The sequence below is a fragment of the Schistocerca cancellata genome, chromosome 4, assembly GCF_023864275.1.
Source record: "Schistocerca cancellata isolate TAMUIC-IGC-003103 chromosome 4, iqSchCanc2.1, whole genome shotgun sequence".
NCBI lineage: Eukaryota > Metazoa > Arthropoda > Insecta > Orthoptera > Acrididae > Schistocerca > Schistocerca cancellata.
The window spans coordinates 837,288,865-837,304,668 of NC_064629.1; the positions used below are offsets into that span (position 1 = coordinate 837,288,865).

Below are 15,804 nucleotides of genomic sequence, written 5' to 3' on the forward strand. Positions count from 1 at the left end.
ATAAACCTGGTGTGGAAATCTACAGCATATTGACCAATGAATTTATTTAATCAGTTCTGGTAACTCCACCAGTGACCACTTTTGCCGTGTCCCAGCACTAGCAGCCCAGGACGGGAAAGTTGAACCCCATACACTGAGCGCCGGAGATGCGGACATTTTTCAACTACACAGGGGGTAAGTTGGTATATGTCCTTGGCTAGTCTAAGAATGGACATTTTGCAAAGATCCTGGAGCATAATGAGAAATGTGCAGATAATTGTGGACCCCTGCAGACACTAAGATAAAGTATAGACACAAAAGTGTCAAGAACACACACATAGAGGCATAGGAAACTCCTGGCTGGCAGCAGCTGTTTTCGCCTGCCTTTAAAAGTGAGAGACATGCTGATAGTTGATGGATCCCTCAAGCAATGGGACGGAGCACAGATACAAAGCACCAAGAATTCATACAGGGAGGTGTGTGAAACTGGAACTGCAGAAAAAGTTGGCCGCTTAAAAAAATGTTTGCTGGGCAACAGGATGATTGCGTACAAATCATGAACGCCATATGATTCTTCGACGAAGCATTAACATAAGACTTTCCATGTCTCACAGCTGTTATAAAGCTGTTATAAAGAAATATTGTGTAGTTGATTTCACAGCAACTAAGACTGAGGAGAAACATTGGAATAATGTGCAAGAAATGATGGCAACAGCCTCAACATTGAACACATGAGAAAGACACCAGTTCTAGAGTCACATGCGAGCTTACGCAAGATAAAAAGTCTCCAGCCTGCATTGGGAGGCACTATGACAAAATGGTGATCAATCATTGGGTGGCGCTGCAAATTTAGTCCACCAATGTCAATGCTGAGAGGAGGAAAAATTTGAGGAGTCGATGAGCTAAGCAGAGTGATGAGAAGAGACAGTACAAAAGCAAAAGGACAGGGATGTTCTTCCACCCATTGCCTATTTAGCCTGCTGACTCTGAATCTCATACTTATTCCCATCCTAATTTTCAGCAAGTAGTCAATGCAGAGACCATTCCTGGCCTCGCCATAAAGCCACAGGACACTGGCAAGGATGGCTGACTCACCACCACTTATTAATCCCTTAGTCTCATAACCTTTTGCTGTTTGATTTCATAATCGTAATAGTCACTCAAATATTGGCTCCAAGGATGGGCGATCTCATTAGAAATCTGCATGTCATTTCATGCCGGAGATGGATTTTTGAGTTCACTACATTTTGGCACCCATGGGGGCAACCTCATTGGTAATTTGCATGCTATGTCATATCACAGGGTTCTGAAGGATTCGCTGCACAGTATAAGATAACAACACAGAAACTCTAAATGAGACCCAACCCACAAGTGGAAAATCTCCTTTTAACAATAATTCCTTCTGTAATACACAAGGTCATTTTCTGAATCTGAAATAAAAATATAATCTGACTTCATGGATCCAGTAGTATTAATGTATTACGAGTCTAAAACTGTCTGATAAATGGAGAGTATTTTCCTATTATTCACGTAAGACTACCTTTACAAACAAAAAATTAAAAAGAAATTAAGATCAGACAATAAACAGCGAGCAGTTTCATATTATACATAATATTGTAACATATTATGAAGTTACAATGTTTTTAATAGTAGGCATATGATCTCCAAAATTGCAGCAGAAACAGCCACATAATAAGATAAAATTATTTGTATCTCATAAGAATGCAAAATCATCATAAAATGAAAGTACACATGCAGCAGAGCATTTCAATAACTATTAAAATATGAGCAAGAAAAGTAGTTCAAATGAATCACAAAAAAGTCAAACATCACACACAAACTCAACACCCAGAAAATTTTATAAAACTGAAGTTTTTTCCAACATTCATTTCTGAAAAAGGATAATCACTAAGTTCCTCAAAATTAAATGTAAGGCAAGGTATTGAAAGTTGGAGCTCTATGATATACAATGGGCCACCTATTAATAGAATACATTATTAATTCAGAATAATTTGTAAAATAGATTGGAGTATGCTACTGTTAAGCACCAATCTGAAAATGCAGGTTATGCACAGGTTAATTACTAATCAGCATTATTACTGATGTTCTTTTCATAACTTTCTTAAAAGGGAGTTGTTGTTATCCATCTTCACAATAATGACCTGCAGAATCAGTCACAGGCTGGTTTTTCAGATTGATGTTTCCACTGAGAATACTATTCATACAACCATTTACAAAATATTTACATCATTAAATGGCAAGATATGTGCTTTTGACTTATTGGAAATATTTCATCACAAATGGCGTGTACTAAGAAATAAGTATACATAAGTCAAGATAAATTATGATACATTAAAAAATAGCAGACACATTAAATGATACAAAACATGAACATAAAACATATTGTGAAAAGTAATTTGCCTTCTGTAATGTAAATGCTTCTACTAATGGCCACATGCACTCTGTACTAGTTCAGCAATAAATATACTAAAAGTACACTCTAATGGGTAACATGACAATTTTAATATGTGGCAAGTTGCAGAGCAGCATGTAAAAGACATTCAACTCGTGTATATAACATTTATCTTAATTTCCTTACCTCTTTCTTTCATTCTGTGTGTGTGTGTGTGTGTGTGTGTGTGTGTGTGTGTGTGTGTGTGTGTGCGCGCTCACGCACCCCCACCTGCTGCTCCCACTTCTTCTACTAGAACACATCTACATCTGCATACATACTCTGCAAGCCACTGTATGGTGCACCACAGAGGGTACATTGTATCACTACTAATTATTGCCCTTCCTGTTCCATTCACACATACAGCAAGCAAAAAACGATTACCTATATGCCTCCATATGAGACATAATTTCTCTTATCTTATGTTCATGGTATTTACATGAAATGTAAATGTATTTATGGGCATGATGAGCATTCTTCCATACACACATGGAAATTTCTATAACATGCGGAAATAAAATTCTTTAAGATGTTTTGAAATTTACAACTGTTAAGTTAGATATGTAGGAATCCTTCCTAGGACATTTATGGTCATGGTCAGGGACATCATTCCTGAGTAACAATAACTGAAATGAATCACTCCCAACTTCAAGAAAAACAAGTTTCTCCATGATACGCCTATTTGGCCTATGTGTATGTTATCAACTGTTTTTCCACCAGTTTTTGTCTTTGGTCATCATCCAGCATTGTTGGTAACACTTACCAGTGGCAATCTTGATGCAATCATCCTCAGTGCTGACATTTTGGAACTGATGAAAGCTTCAAAACGATTCACATCTCTGAAGTCACTGACAGCTTTGTATGACTTGGATACTTAATCTTTTCTTCTTCTTCTTCTTCTTCTTCGCGGATGGATCACTTAGGACCACGCGTAATCAACATTTGTTGGCCTTCCTTTTCGCCCAGTATTCCTTCATAAACAACAAATGGGCTAGCTTTTGTTGCGTAGACCATGTATGTCGGTTAGTTTTTCTCTCTTCTTCCTCAAAACCCCGTGTGTTTGTGATTTTTCTGATTTCATTTCTATCATGTAGATTTGGAGACCCTAATTCTCTCAGGTCTTTTTCTGTCTGTTTGTACCAGTTCGGTCTTGTAGTTTTGTTCTTTAAAAACGTATGGATTTTGTGTGTTAACCTGTTTGAGTCCATTCTTTCTAAGTGCCCCATGAATTGGATTCTTCTCATGCGCATTGTGTCTGTTATTTTGGAGATATTTTTATATATTTCTGCATTGGGTTTTGGATAATGTTCCCCATCTTTAGTTCTTGATCCTAGGATTTTCCTCATTATCTTACGTTCTTTCACTTCTAATTCCTCTTTTAGTGTTCTGTGTTGAAGGTTTAGTGTCTCAGATGCTTAGAGAGCTTCGGGTCTAATTACTGTTGTGTAGTGTCATATTTTGCAGTTCCACGAGAGACTCTTTTTGTTGTAAATGTTTTTTGTTAACTGAAACGCCGTCTCCATTTTCTGGACTCTTGATCTGACAGATTTCTTTTCATTACAATTTTCTGCAATCCATTCACCTAAATATTTAAATTCTTTTACTCGAGAGATGTAGTTATTACCAATTTTGAGATCAGAAGGTGCATCTTTGACGTCAGTCATAAATTTTGTGTTTTCAAATGAAATTTGTAATCCTATTTTAGCTGCCTGTTCTTGTAATAATTCTAGCTGTTTCTGTGCATCGGTAATGTCTTGTGCGATCAGTGCCATGTCATCAGCAAATGCTAAACAGTGTAATTCTATGCCCTTATGTCTTGGTCCCAGTCTGTGTGCTGGTGCACCTGCTTTTTTCCATTCTCTAACAACTTTTTCAAGAGCACAATTGAAGAGCACTGGGGACAGTACATCCTCTTGTCGTACTCCTGTGTCTATTTCAAATTCTGTGCTCAATTCTCCCATAAATTTTACTTTGGATTTGGTCTCCGTGAGTGTTTCTTTTATGATGTTTGTTGTCTTTTGATCTAGTCCAAATTCTGCTAATACTTCAAAAAGGGATTCTCGGTCTATACTGTCATATGCTTTTTTAAAGTCGACAAACGTGATGACATAACTTTTGTTTGAAGTACTATGTAAATATTTAATTGAGTTTTTCAAGTTAAGGGTTTGTTCTACGCAAGATCGACCTTTTCTGAACCCCCCTTAATCTTTTATTACTATTTAAAATTATAAAATTGCATTTAATACTGATTTATCATAGCAGTCAAAATACCATAGTTAATATTTTTCTAATTGGCTTATAGTCCATAGTTTTGTTAATATTTGACAGGTACAGGAGCTTAAGGGCACTCAGTGGAAGATTATCAGTGTGGAGATTTGCAACATCAGAACTACAATAGCAAGAATGAGCTGGTAAAGATAGCTTTGATAATAAACCGTACAAATACTGAGTTCTTCCCCAATTTGAGGTGTTATGTTCAGCTCAGGGAGTTGTTCAGCTAAGTTGGTCTAACATGGGTTTGGTTTTTGTTGATTCTACTGATAAGTGTGATTTTATGAATCATGGCGTACATCTCAGTTACACAATTGTTTCTAGTTGTGTGTGTAGGTGACAGGCATCTTATACACTGATCAGCCAGAACATTATGACCACCAACCTACTATCGATATGTAACCATCCAGGCGATAGCAGCATCACCTGGCGAGGAATGACTGCTAGTCAGAAACATGCATGGTGCATTTTAGTATCAGTGGTGCTGTCTGTCTGTAGAGTGGGAAAGGCATGCGATCTATCCGAGTTTGACCGAGGGCAGATTGCGATGGCCAGGTGGCCCGCCACAAGCATTTTGAAAACTGAAGGTATTTGAGGAGTGCTGTGCTGAGTGTCTTCAACACGTGGCGAAACCAAAATGAAACTATGTCGAAATGTTGTGGGGTTGGGCGGCCACCCCTCATTACAGATGTCGGACGTCATAGGGTGGGCAGACTGGTAAAACAGGATAGGTGGTGAATTGTAGTGGAACCAACATTAATGCTGGACAGAGTACAAGTGTGTCTGAATACAGAGTGCACTGAACACTCTTAATGATGGGCCTATGCAGCCAATGACCCGTGTATTTGCCAATGTTAACACCATGACATCAGCAACTACTATTAAAATGGGCACGTGACCACTGGCTCTGGACATTGGCGCAGTGGCAGAGCATTGCATGATCTGATGAATCTCAATACCCTCTTCATCATGCCGATGGGTGGGGGTGAATCCATCATCTTCCAGGGAAACAGGTCCTTCACATCTGTATGGTGGGATGGAGTCAAGCTGGTGGTGGTTCCATTGTGCTGTGGGGAACATTCACATGGGCATCCATGGATCCAGTGGAGCTCGTGCAAGGCACCATGATGGCCAAGGACTGTCGTACACTGGTTGAAGACCACGTACACCACTTCATGGCGATCATATTTCCCAATGGCAGTAGCATTTTTCAACAAGTAATGCCCCATGTCACTAGGCCAGGAGTGTGATGGAGTGGTTTGAAGAACACTGTGCTGAGTTCCAATTGATGTGCTGACGCCCCAACTTGCCACACCTGGATATGATCAAACATATGTGACTGAATGTGGTGCCATGCAGTGTCTAGCGTAGTGTCTGGCCAAAGTTGTATCATAAACTAAGTTTATATTGCAACTATGGCAACCTATAAACTACATTTATGGGAAGACTTTCGCCATACAATGTGCTGAACACTGCAATGAATTTTCAGTTTTGCCACTTGGTGTCTGTAGCAAAATGTATGTAGAGGGCACTCAAATGAAAACAAGACAGATGGAAAAAAGTAAGTAAACTGTTTATTATTTCAAAAGTAATTGCCCTATTTTTAATACATTTGCCCCACTGAGAGACAGGACAGTCAATGCCTTCATGGAAAAATGTTTGAGGTTGCCTACAGAACCATGACTGCACCCAGGCATGCAATTCTTTGTCCAAAGCACATCAAAGATCATGAATGTCTTGCTTCAAAGCTTCAAAAATATGGAAATCACATGGGGAGAGATCAGAACCATATGGAGGATATGTAAGCGCTTCCCAGTGAAACTTCTGTTGCATATTCACACCAACATTGTGGGCATTATCCTGATACAGAATAGAGATACAGATACATTCCTGGGCATTTGGACCTGAAGGTGTGCTCCATTTCTGCAGTGTCCACATACCGACATGCATTAATTGTGGTACATATTCCAAGTCCTTGAAGTCAAAGAAAAAGGTGTCCCTAACCTTCCTGGAGCTGACATGCTTGTTGTTTTGGCTACTCTGCAGAAGCTTCACTGAGGACGCCTTTACACATCCTCCATACAGTCCCGATCTCTCCTTGTGTGATTTACATATTTTTGGAGCTGTCTTTGTTTTCATCTGACTGCTTCTTACAGATGCATGTGAGACAGACAACACAACTGAAATTATGTATTTGACACTTGGGGAGGGGGGGGGGGGGGGGGGGAGAGGTCTGGTGATGATTTGGGCAGCCATGTCACGGTGTTATGGGTACAGATCTGCAAGATTGCATTACTGTTAAAGACTATATGACCCTTATGGCTGATCAGGTCTATGCCACATTAAAATGTTTGTTCCCTACTGGTGTTCTGTCTTCCAAGACAGCTCACATTGCCCAGGACTGGTTTTATGAGCATAAGGATGAACTGCTTTGTGCAGGATCACTATCCTCCTCAATCATTGTTACCTGAACTCCACAATGGTGGAGACTTTGTCAGCAGGTAGGATTACACGGTGGGGCTCAGTTTTTAGGTAGTGGAATGCAGTTCTTTCTGTGGATGTGAGATTAGTTTCCATGCTAAGAGATTTTGGGGAATAATGAGGATGGGAGGTTACAGTTAGGAAGTTCTGGTAAGTTCTCCAGGGATGGATTGGTGTGGGGGCATTGTTGGATCATGGTTAGATGGAGGAATAAATTAATGAATGCTTGTCTGCTGCTCAATGCCTTCTCTATGGGATGAGTAGCATCTATTCTATTTCACTGTTCATAAATATTATGAAATAGCAGACACAGAAGATTGAAGTTTTACACCTGACCTGTTTCACATTAGGCAATGTATTAGTTCGATGTCAATCGCACAGTAACAAGCACTGCGAATTTTAAGCAATCAGACATTGTATATCAAAAAGTTACATTTTGGGTCCTTTGTTGTTTCTGATAAACATTAATGATCTGCTTGTACTGTAAAATGATGAATTTCTTTCCATTTTTGCATATGATAAAAGCACCTGAATAAAAAGCAGCCGAATACCCCTTACTGAAAAGGTAGCTAATGTAAGAGGAATGTTCAATAAGTAATTCAACACATTTCTTTTTCCAGAAAACAGGTTGGTTTTATTCAGGATTCCAATATACCATATTATTCCCCAATCTTTTGGCCACAAAACCCTATTTCTCAACATAATCTCTGTTCAAAGCAATGGTCCTACACCGCCTTACTGGGAGGACCTGTATGCCTGCATGGTACCACCCTACTGGTTGACGTCATAGCCAATGTCTACCCAAATCAATAACCTTCCCATTGTCCACATACTGCTTCCTGTGGAGTGCATCCTTCACTGGGCCAAATGGATGGAAGTTGGAAGGTGTGAGATCTGGGCTGTAGGGAACATGAAGAAGAACAGTCCAACGAAGTTTTGTGAGCTCCTCTTGGCTGTGAAAATTTGTGTGAGGTCTTGGATTGTCATGGAGAGGGAGAAGCTTATTTGCATTTTAGTGGCGACGAACACATGAAGTCATTTCTTCAATTCCCTTGGTTGAATGTTGCACCATGTGGGAGGTCATTAAACAGAACAACCCCTTTGGAACATCAGAAAGCCATTACCATGACTACCAGCTGGGGGTAAGGCTCGGAACATTTTCTTCGGAGGAGAGATGGCGTGGTGGCACTCCACAGATTGCCATTTTGTTTCCAGTTTGAGGTGATGAACCTGTGCTCCATTGCCTGTGCTGATGTTCAACAAAAAATTTTCATGATCAGCCCTGAATGTGCAAGAAATTCCACATAAATGGTCCTGCGTTGCTATTTACGGTCTTCTGTTAGGCAGCAAAGAACCCAGCAGGCACACACCTCCGAGTACCCCAACTGTCGATGAGTGTATCAGCACTACCAACAGAGACATCCAGTTGTGCAGCGAGGTGTTTCATTGTGATCCGGCAATCATCTTTAATGAGTGTCCGCATGTTCCGACATTGCAGGAGTCACAGTTGTTTGTGGTCAGTTGGCACGCACGGGACTGGACCCTGTCGCGATGATGACAGACACCTTGCTGAATGACTCACCAAACTTTTGTTCAATGCCTTGTCTCCACTGACATTCTTCAAGCACCTATAAATATCTGTGTCTTTCTGCCAAAAGAAACTCAATGACAGATCTCTGCTTTGAATACACCTTCATTACAGGCACCATTTTTAACACTGTGTACAATGCCACCACACACTGGAACTTCATGAAACTACAGTGGGTGAAGCAGGAACATTCCTCAATGTCCCATAGCAAATCCCACATTTTTCAGCTGAAACTGGGCAAGAAAAATAAAGTGCTGTACTACTTGTTGAATGCTCCTCATAATATCTGAAAACATCAACAGATGAGTTATGGCAATTAGATTATCATTAAATTTTGACACAACTCACTACATACAATACAATACCTCAGGATTCAAGCTATATTAAAAAAAACTCTACTCAAACACTGACTTACAAAAAGTAGATAGTATTACAGAAAGATTACAATCTTATTTGGAAAATGCACATGTGATGAGACAGCCAGAGGTAGCAGTTACACTGAGAACTTAATATGGATGTCATAACACTGGTAGAAAGCTTGTGGTACCTACAGGAGGAGCATGGCAAACGATCACCCGGCAGAAGAAAGGGGCTCAGCGTGAATGAAAGTGGTTACCTTAGTTGGAGTTCGACACTTGTGTGCCAAGCAGTGCCTTTCTGGGTGAAGTTACATTTTATGGAAAAACTGTCGGATAACTTTGTTTGTTCATTAGTGGCTGCAGTTTCAGAAAATGCTGTCCATTGCATTCAGAGAGGAAAGAGCTACGATTGATGCTTTAATGTTAGGAAAAGTACGAGCACACATTTTTGCTCACATTGATGAGACGAGTTTACCAGCACTCATAAGATTCTTTATGATTAACACTGGCAAAGTTATGGTGTATAAAATAAATAGATAATTACACTAATTAATAAAACTTTCAGTACTGTTATAGACACTAGTCAGATGATAGCTGCTGTCAACAGATATAATTACTGACAACAGTTATCATCTGACCAAAACATCAGCACAAATTAAAACTAACAAGGGAACCTCCCCATCGCACCCCCCTCAGATTTAGTTATAAGTTGGCACAGTGGATAGGCCTTGAAAAATTGAACATAGATCAATCGAGAAAACGGGAAGAAGTTGTGTGGAACTATGAAAAAATAAGTAAAATATACAAACTGAGTAGTCCATGCGCAAGATAGGCAACATCACAGGTAGTAACCAGTCCAGGAGTGCCGTGGTCTCGTGGTTAGCATGAGCAGCTCCGGAGCGAGAGGTGCTCGGTTCAAGTTTTCCTTCCAGTGAAAAATTTTTCTTTCTTTATTTTCGCAAAGTTATGATCTGTCCGTTCGTTCATTGACGTCTCTGTTCACTGGAATAAGTTTAGTGTCTGTGTTTTGTGACCGTACCGCAAAACCGTGCGATTAGTAGATGAAAGGACGTGCCTCTCCAATGGGAATCGAACACATTTGATCGCAGGTTCATAGGTCAACCGATTCCTCCATGGGAAAACACGTCAGATATATTCTATACGACACTGGTGACGGCATGTGCGTCACATGACAGGAATATGTTGTCGACCCACCTAACTTGTACACTTGGCGAATGGGTAAAAAGATTGTTCTAGCTTGCCCGATTTAGGTTTTCTTGTGGATGTGATAATCACTCCCAAAAAAGTGATGAAAACATAAGAGTTTGTCACATAAACTGCAACAAATGAATGCAACAGTTTCACAGTCGCACAGTTTTCCCCGTGTTCTGCCAAAACATATGTTTTTAACGTTTCCAAATTTTTCCGTGCGTAGGCTGTCAAATCCTGCATATGTCCAAGCAAATCTGAACATGTCCTGGAATTTTGGACAGCGAAGTTGATTATGTGTGAGGGTCTGAACTTTGATAATTGTCTGAAAATAAAAAATTAAACTTTTCACGCGAGGGAAGATTTGAACCAAGGACCTCTCATTCTGCCGCTGCTCATGCTAACCACGAGACCACGGCGTTCCTGGACTCAGAATTACCTGTGATGTTGCCTATCTCCCGCATGGACTACTCAGTTAGTATATTTTGCTTATTTTTTTCATAGTTCCACACAACTTCTTCCTGTTTTCTCGATTGATCTGTGTTCAGTTTTTCAAGGCCTATCCACTGTGCCAACTTATAACTAAATCTGAGGGGGGTGCGATGGGGAGGTTCCCTTGTAAGCAAGCTTTAGTGAGAATTCCTTAATTCAGACAGATACATGTTGTAAAATGACAGCTTCTATGGGCATTATCCGCTTTCCTACATAGAAATATTGTAGATATAACATTGATTTCAAGGTAAAACTAACATTTGATTTTTTATAGGTTTACCAGTTTTTTGACTGGAAGGTAACCAGCAGATGTAAATTGACTATAAGGTCTCAAAAACTGCCTATTCTTAAATTCTGCACTGGTTATGTGAAGCAAGTCACTAGTGGGGAGGAAGCAAGCCTATTCACGGCAAAGTGTCTTGTGCCTTAGGGTCCAACTGTTTTCAAGGTTGCAGTGGCACATACTGTATCAGTGACAACAAAGTTTGCCCTCAGGACTTGGTAAAAGTGCAATGTGAGACAGGCAGTAAAACTCTTGTTTTTTAGCAGATTGCTGAGGAGTTCAACTTACGGCTAATGCAGGAGGCCACAGAAGTGGGTCAGTTCAGGGCGGCTAGATCTTGTAACATCAGGGGCTATCTGCTGATATGGTAAAGGGACCAGTCATGATATTGTTGACAAAGCAGAAAAGCAGTGACAGAAACTGATTCTTTAGCAAAACAAGGATGGGCAAAGCCTGTACAAACAATCCTCATTTCTAGTCTGAAATATTGCAGTCTGCCAGCCACCAGCTCTGATGAGGGATCTGAGACATCTGTCTATTAGTCTGCATGGATCAAACAGTCTCCACCTCCAGTATCTTCCACTGCTAACAGTGGCTGTACTGCTCTTGCTGATTCCAATGTTGTGGACTTAGCGCTGTCCAACTGGTGGGCCACCTGTGGGCCTATGTCAGCCGCTTCAAGCCTCCTGCCCTGCAGGTCTACAGTTTGAGCCTGGGGACATGCATTTGTGTGACCCATTCTGTGCTGCAGTCAGTCTGTAGTCTGCATCAGGAGCTGCCGCCCGCAGTTACGTTCAGCGTCCTTGCCAAATCGCTGCCATCACTGCTGCACCAGCTGCGCAACAATGCTGATGGCCACACCTTTTCGCAGGTCGCCTATAATGTATGTCCCGGGGGTGTCGACTTCTTTGAGACCACAATCATGATGACTTTTGTAGTTAATGAACAATAAATAAATCTCTTAACAATGATGTTTTCGTGACATGTCGGATGGCTACCAGGTATCTACTCACTGTTCCACTGCTACCCCACGCAGGGTGATGGACTACTAGCCTTCTGACCTCTGGCACATTAGTTCCACCACCCACCATACACAGGCCTCGCACCCCAGCCTCAATAACTGTTATCAGAAGAGGTCTCGGATGTCTGCAATTTTATCCGGGACTGTGTCTCCAGCCGCAACATGCAGTTCAGCAGTACAGTTTTGGTGAGTGAGTTTTTATTTTTGTGGTCCTTTTGTTTTATACATGATAGGTGTATATAGAATTGATATGCAGAGGAACATGAAGGCATGATTTGTGAAACTTTATGGAACAGCAGATTCATCGCAGTTTAAAGTGCAAAGAGTACTATATTCAGACACTGAGGTGATAACATAGTAATTTAGCATGTCACAAATTGTCATGCGCATAAGCAGTACCAACTAAATATACAACCTGCCGATGTTATGGGCAGGAGGCACATCAATCAATGCTCAGAGTCTCTCTCTCTCTCTCTCTCTCTCTCTCTCTCTCTCTCTCTCTCTCTCTCTCTCCCCCCCCCCCCCCTCTCTCTCTCCAGACAATCTATACGACACTCACTCAGTATTTTAGAATCAGTTTGTGATATCAGAACTTGACATAATCTGACCAAACTACTACTTGAAGACTTGCAGCCAGGTGCAATTCATAATGTTTACTTGGCCAGCATCATTTACAACTGCTTAATTAATGAATAAATTACATTACTTAGTCAAGCTATTCATCCTGTCTTGTCTGCACATGCAAGTTATGTGATACTACTTGTAGAATACACCTTAATTTTCAGACTACACAGTTCTATTGGTAAGAAAAGTGATAAACTTCAGTATGTTTGATATGGCCATAGGACATCAGCAATGAGCCATTGCTATTCAGTTAAGGATCACACACGTTAGTCCAGCAGCACATAGGATGATATTCTACACACACTACAATGTAGTGTCTTAGCTCAACTACACTTGACTTCTGCGATAGGTGATTTAAAAAATTAATTATGGCTATTTACAATCATTAATGAGCTAAAGAAATATTTTTATGAAATCCATCTTAACAGTGATCAGTTTATATATATATATAAAGTGTGTAACAAGAATGACAACTGCAGTCGGTTCTAGAACATCCTGCAGAGACCTCTTCATAAAACTCGGCATTTTTTGTAGCTATTTTGCAATAGGTACACCGTGAAACAAAATGAAAGGCTCACTTTTTCATAGCCCCATAATTGTCTACCATTGAGATACATAAATGTGAAATTTGGCTCAAAATGATGACAACTTTCCTCTGTAATGGTGCATAATTGTAGATCCCTGTAATGTCACTCTCAGGCTTGGCAGTTCTTCAAACAACAAGGTGTCCACACATGTGAAAAGAGGCCACAGCTCAGAAGCCCATGTGAGGTGTAAGGTGGGTTATGTCACATTAGCACCATATTTCAACACAATTCTGCCCAGCACTATCGTGGACATGTCAAGTAATGGGAAGGTTGTCGCATACCCAAGCACCCCCATTTCACCCCTTCTTTTGACACCTCTGCAATGGAGATCAGAAATGTGATGCCCAGTGTTGAAATAACACTGTTTTCTTATGGGTGGCAAAGGAAAACATTCCAGACACACCATTGCTCAGACTTGACATAAAAAGGCCTCAGGAGATGGCATAAAGGATGTCAGTGGAAACACTTCTTCCCTTGGAGTGTTGATTCCTACATATTTCTCAGGCAAAAACAACAGTTTACTATGCGATGAGCAACACGATGGCATTCTTGACAAATTTCGACACTGTTTACTCCCCTGGGCGATTCAAGCCTACTGAAAGTACATAGGACACTGTGGGGCTGCAACCACATTGACTGTGATCTGACCCCTTTGGAGTATAGTGGGAGCACAATTTCCATTTAGGTATACGGGGCGGAGCCACCAGGGCACATCCATTCAAAATCATTTGACGAAATTTAAGTGTGATCTGAAGCAGCAAAGGGTGTTTATGCTTTTTCAGCCATTCTGTTTCGTTTGATCACAGGGGAGAGAGATTGCAACATTGACGTGTGTGTATAAAACAGCAAAGGGTTCCTTAAGAGCCCCCAGTTTGGGCATTTTTGTTGGACACTTTAAAAATGTACGCCAGAGACCTCGATATCAATTCAGCTGAGAGGTGTCTTGTGGCTGCCGTAGCGTTTCATTGAAACCCTTTACGTCACGTCCTGAGGACTTTTTGTGTCGATTCTGAGAGGTAGTTTATCTGAAATGTTTTCCTTGGCCACCCATAAGAAAACTGCACGATTTCAATGCTGACCTCCATTGCAGAGACGTTAAAAGAAGGGGTGAAATGGGAGTAAGTGAGGGTGTCACAACCTTCTCCTCACGTGACATGTCTATGATGGTACTGGGCAGAACTGTGTTGAAATTTGGTGCCAATGTGACATCATATGTCTGAAATTTTTTCCTTGGCCGCACATAAGAAAACTGTGATTTCAATGCTGGATGTCATGGTTCTGACCTCCATTGCAGAGGTGTCAAAAGAAGGGGTAAGTGGGGGTGTGATGATTTCCTCCTCATGTGACACGTCCACAAAGGGTATTGGGCAGAATTGTGATGAAATTTGGTGTCAATGTGACATCATTACCCCTTGCAATACTAAAGGGAGGGGGGTACTTTAAGTCCGCCTTTTCATCTTTTGAAAATATTGTAATCTAGTCAGATTTTTAATATTTTAAAATTTTGAAGTATGTGTTTATTGTTGTTTTAATGAATTATTCAATCAGATTCCATAAATAATTTAAGTTGTTAGTTTAACTTAACCCAAAATTTAAGTTTTAACAGTAGGTGTTTTATGCAATATTTTTGGGTTCAGGACCTAATTTACTCATCAATCTCTCTTTAAAAAGTATGTTGCAAGTAAAAGTCAACAACAATGAATGAAATTTGTGTTTTTTATTTATTTTTTAATGGTGGACATTAAGTACTGCCCCGTTGGTACGCCATGTTACTGAAAGTGTGTTGTATTGCTAGGAGTGTGTTAAAAGATATTTTTCGATTCTGTGCCCTACTTACACATCAGCATAGCTTTAAAAAGTATGTCATTAACATAAGTCAAAAACATTAACAAATCATTTTTTAAACTTTTTTTTGGGTGTGTACAAAGTACTCCCTCCCCTCCTGGTGATGCGTGTTACGGAAAATAAGCTGGTATTGCTAACCTACCTTGCACCTCACATGAACTTCTGAACTGTGGCCTTTTTTCACATGTGTTGACACTATGCTGTTTGAAGTGCTGCTGAGCCCAAGGATGATGCTGCAGGGACCCACGATTTTGGACCATTACAGAATGTTGTAGGTCACAATGGGAAACAAGATATTTTGAAAAAGTTATACTTTAATTTTGTTGTGCAGTGTATATTCATTAATATCATTTGTCACTAGCACTATTTCTCCTTAAAAAAGTGGAGAACATGAATACAATACTAGAACAAAAAGCAACCTCAGGAGCTTAACATTAGTGTAGAAAGAAGTCAGATAAATGGGTACACATGTATTCAACAACCTGCCAGAGCATATTAAGTGTCCTGTGGGTAGTGTGTTGGATTTAAGATAAAATAAAGAACGTTCTCTTGGCAAACCCCTTCATCTCTACTGAAAAGTACCTTCTCAGAAACTTTAAAAATCTGTGTTTCT

The 15,804-nt window shown here is 40.3% G+C and overlaps 1 protein-coding gene across 2 annotated transcripts in view; it reads right to left on the reverse strand.

Moving 5' to 3' along the window:
• The window catches only part of LOC126184925 (uncharacterized), a 207,762-nt gene that overhangs the window by 26,095 nt on the left and 165,863 nt on the right, over positions 1-15,804 (reverse strand). The gene's annotated exons all lie outside the window — the stretch shown is intronic.